Below are 5,055 nucleotides of genomic sequence, written 5' to 3' on the forward strand. Positions count from 1 at the left end.
AGTTTGTACAAGTAAAATAAAACTTCACAAATGGTCGAACGCATGTGCAAAATGTTACGAGAGAGGACACTTAGCTCCATATTGCTTCCGTCCACGTAAAAACTATAGATATAACATGTAATTTTGCATTTTAAGACACTAAAATATAATTTTGTATTAAGAGTTGTTATATATGTTCTTTTTATAAATATAAACACATATGGAATAATTATACCTACTTCCTTAATCTTGTATTTATGACGAACCTTCTACCATACGTTCGAACGCGGAGTTCGCACCATGTGGGACTCTGAAGCCTCACCTGGACGCTTCATCCGGCATTCGACTTAGGGGGGAGGTGTCACGTCCCGTGACGTATATATATTTTAATATATTTATTTATATATTTACATGATTATAATAATAAAGTCTTAATAAATATAGAGCAAATATTGTATCAACAAGTTGTAAGCTGACGAGAATAGATATAGTCAGAACATTGTAAGTAGTAGCATATAGAAAATGGATACACATTTTACGAATTTGTGGGCCATTAAAAACACCCTTATGCACTTATGCGTCTGAAATATTTGGAACTTTTTGCTGTAAAGATTCGAAAAATTTGCCTTCTTTGTTAAGAGCCTTAACAAATTGCTTCATGAGACCCAATTTAATATGGAGAGCAGGTAGAAGTACTCTGCCTGGATTGACTAACGGGATTTGCTTAATATTTTGCAAACCTGGCTCGAATAACATTCTCGTTGGCCATTCTTTGTTACTATAGTGATTGTTATTATCACTACTATCCAACAAAAACAAAGAAGTCTCCGCAAATTTTCCAATTAAATTCGAAATACTTGATCTTTTTCAAAACAAATTCGTGATTTTGGTTCGTTTCCTTGTGCGCAGTTGAATGAGTTATCGGTATAGGAGCGAACTTATTTGTGTTGTTAAGTAATACTCCCTTGAGACTTCTTTTAGAAGAATCAATAAAAAGTCTCCACTCCTTATCCTCGTAAACACCTGGTTATAGTTAATCCATTAACCCTTGCACATCGTTACGAAACACCATCGTTGGGTCGTCTATCTTCGTGAGATGAAGGGAGAAAGATTCCATCAAGATATAAAGGAGATGGAACGTAGGTGTCAGGGAAGGTTGGGTGTGAATATGTTAGCAGATTACTGTTGGACATTGCAAATAGAGGTTGTTCAAAAAGGGGTGAAACGTCACAGAAACCCCCTGCATAGGTCCTTCGAGAATAAAAGAACAAGATATCATAGGAAAAAATAAAACAGAATTTTGACTCAGCGACCCTGTCAAAATATAACCGCTTTGCTTTCTGGGTGTTTCAATGAATGTTTCAACTTTCATCGTTTTTTTGAGGTTAGGAAGGAAATGCAACCTGACCTAGTCAAAACAACCCCAGATTTGGATTCGCCGACCCTAAAAACGTATATTAATTTTTATCTCGCCTGGTGAATAAGACCTTTTTTTTCGAGTGCCTGTATAATCACTCTTTTGCTATATGCTAGACCCATCAACCTCTCGACGAGGTATATATAATGAGATGCTGCAAACAATTTTGAGAATCGAGAGAGAGATAAGTCAGCATGTATTTAATTCCAGACTTTTCAAGGATATTTTTTAACTTTAAAAAAGTAAGTATTAGGAGTCCACTGTCTGGCACTTATCGCCCCTTATGCCATACAATGACACAGAGGAGGACCCCTATCCGTAGTCAAAACGTTTGCCAATCTAACCTTTTAAAAAATGCATGTTTTATAATAAAGTATTTTCATAAGACCATAATGCCAATAAAAATTTTCTTCAAACAGACATGTAAATGTTATTAATATGAGATATTTTACTAAAGTACTAGGTAGGCATTTCCATGAAGAAACGAACGTGAGACTGAAAAATTTCAATTAGTCCTGTATGCCATGTAAATGGTGATAAATAAGAAGCTAACATAGCAGTTTCTAAATGTAAAAAATATAAGGACAAAAAATTTCAATACCGTATTTAAAAGAATTTAAAGCCAATATAAGTAGCAGGAGTAACTTGTCTTCTAGAAGGACGCTACTTATGTGTGAAGTAAGTGTACGACATGGTCAAATACAATTAATTTCTCAATATGTATCCAAAATTTAGCTATCAGAAATCAAATTTTACATAGTTTGGAGCCATTTGATGTTTGTAATTATTGAATAGCTTAATTAAAAATTTTTCTAAATTCGTGCTTGTACGGTATTTACTTTATCACAATACACTCGTTTGTTGATGTGATGCCCAAATATATGTAATGCCTTAATCGGCACCGCGCTGGCAGATCTAGAATAATGCGAAAAGTGGTAAAGCATATATTTTACATTATCCGAAACATTGGTCAAGCCTAAATATATCTTGCTTCTGTACCTTTTTCTGTGACGCAAGGAGCAGTCTTATACAGAAAACAGCGAAAATAAAAACGGTACAGTGAAGAGGACAAAGCAAAAAATACGGAAAGAATAAGAGTTGCCCGTGAAAATGCGAAAAATAAAAACAGATGATTTTGGAACAGTATTGAAGATAAGTTTTATGTAATACTACTGGTACTTATTTAAAACCATAATTTAACGAGTTTCCCAACAAAGTTTCTAGTGCTTTTGTGAAGCTTTATCCTTTGGTTTAAAGATAGAAAGAGCTTATTAAAATTTTCGTTTAATTTATATTTGGTAGATCTTTAATTATTTTACTCTTTACGTTATCGCTGTGTCCAGACTTTAGAAAAGGCATTACAGAAGATCAAAAGCAGTCTTACCAAATGCCCGTTTATATGATCTTCCTTAAACAAACATGATTGATAATAATTTATCTAAATGATATACCTAAGTGACGATTATATGTAACTAGTACATCAGTTAAAGCGCAAGAAGCTGTAGTGCAATTGTTCCAGTTATTAAAAATTACTTGGCAGTTACCCTGTATGGAAAACAGAAAATACTGATTTTCTATCGCGAAGCTTGTAGTACATTTTTTTGGCAGAATCCAGACTTACGTCTTCGATTTGCACAATTTCACAGTTTGAAAACGCCATTTGTAGATAATTGCAATCACATCCCTCAAGAAGTGTACATTTGTAAAATCCATGAGAATATGTACCTCCTTATGAATTTCTTGCAAACCTATTGCAGAATACTTGCCAATCCTAAGAGATTTGTAAACAGGCTAACCTGTAATTCCGATCATAAAAAGTGTACGGTGGGTTAATGAGATCTATGCAAAAATCTAATTGATGGATTCGATCCATTCAATTATAACAAAGATCCTGACGAAATTGTGTTTAAGGTAAAGCGGTGGGTTGTAAATGCAGGTTACTAAAATAAGAAAGAGTTTGTACGGAGTACATCAAAGTTTTTTCAAGAAATGTAAAATCAAATGACACTGTTGTTGACTCACATGTTCATTAAAGGAAATAGGCAGATTATTTTCAGGTTTGTTTAAAAAGTCTCAAACTTTAGAAAGAAATTCAGTCTAATATAATTTTTCCCCTTATGTATAAGTAAAGCCATCTAGCACGATAAAAATACTAATAAGCGCTTTATTACAATATTAACAAAGTTGGAGGAACCTGTGATTTTCACAATGTCACTTTCGAAGCCGATTTTTGATCCTCTTTATTTTCAAAGTCGTAGCTTCTTTCCGTATGCTCTTTTCATTGTTTAATAGAGCTTATTAATACTTTTTGAAGTCTATGTAATTTGATTTCGTTAAAATCTCAAATAATTTTAAAATGGAAATATCTACACTATTCCTAATAAGATTTGTAATTGTTAGGGGTTTGGGGCTTGTCTTTGACGTTATTCCGCGCGGTGCCTTTTTGGATATTGTAAAGTGAAGTAATTTTCCTCACTAGATCGACTTTTGGTGTTGTGGTAAGTGAAGAGTGTCGTTTAATTATATTAAATTATGTTATAATAAAAATAACTCCGCAGAATCTCTACTAGCTTATTTAAATATTGACTGATTTTGGGTTTTGTAAATTAGTTTCTTATTTGATTTAATTTATTTGATTGATTTCAAAGTGACAATACATTCTCTCGTTGACCCACGCCCGTCCGTCATTAACTACTTAATATATCTGAATGAGGACTAAAAAGAAGTATTTTGATTATTCAGGAATGCGACGAGTACGGACATTTCGGAAATCCGGGTTTGAGACCCTTCGCGCCATCCAATAGCGTTTTTCTGGCCCAAGCTGAAAGAGGACTTCAAGGAATACGTACAAAGCTGCCTTCGTTGCGTTTGGTGCAAACCTCAGGACCGCTTATCGTGAACAACAATGCCATCTGGAAAAACCTACTTTCTCGTAGTGAGCGACCTTTTCTCAAGATAGATAGTGGCCTTCTCCTTGGGTAACGCAAAATCTACTTAGATTATTGCCACAGTATAAAGCGAGGTTTTCCGTAGTTAAGGTTATCCGAGATTAGTTTGAAATTTATTAATAGGGAGTTTTTCGGGTCAGTAAAAACAAATCTAAAGTCAGATTACAGTATTCAAAATGGGTGATCGAATATAACGGACTTAAAATATAAAAATCAGTCGAATTTTGTGTTACTTGCTACTTGGGGTTTATCAGATGATTGATACAGAATCCTTAGTTAAAAATATTAAATTCAAAATGTTGGATCTTACGTGGTGGATCAAAAACTCAAAAGTGATCTAATTGTCTTGAAAATGAATACTCGCGAGTTTTTGTTAAAAATAAAGTACTCCCAAAATATATTTGCAGAGTAAAAAATTGAAAAAATGACTTTCTAAACGTAAAAATGTCCAAAGGCGCATTTTAGGGGCAAGGAGTGCAGTGCGTTTTAAAAAACTCTATACCTAAAGCCAAAATAAGGTTGTGTAGGAACGCATCCTTGTCCCTTTCACAGTCATTTTCAGCCATCCCTTTCAACCCGAAGTCTGAAATGCCTTTAAGAGGTATTCAATGATATACGAGGGTAGTTCAATAAGTCCTTAGAATGACCAACATATGGCGCGCGAATCGCTCCAAATCATCTGTTTTCAGTCAGCACCACTCCCGACTAGAT

General features: G+C 34.2%; 1 protein-coding gene across 7 annotated transcripts in view; it reads right to left on the reverse strand.

Moving 5' to 3' along the window:
- LOC117178139 (protein germ cell-less) overlaps window positions 1-5,055 on the reverse strand; it is a 175,267-nt gene that overhangs the window by 103,494 nt on the left and 66,718 nt on the right. The window lies entirely within an intron of this gene.

This window comes from Belonocnema kinseyi, chromosome 8, assembly GCF_010883055.1.
Source record: "Belonocnema kinseyi isolate 2016_QV_RU_SX_M_011 chromosome 8, B_treatae_v1, whole genome shotgun sequence".
Classification (NCBI taxonomy): Eukaryota; Metazoa; Arthropoda; class Insecta; order Hymenoptera; family Cynipidae; genus Belonocnema; species Belonocnema kinseyi.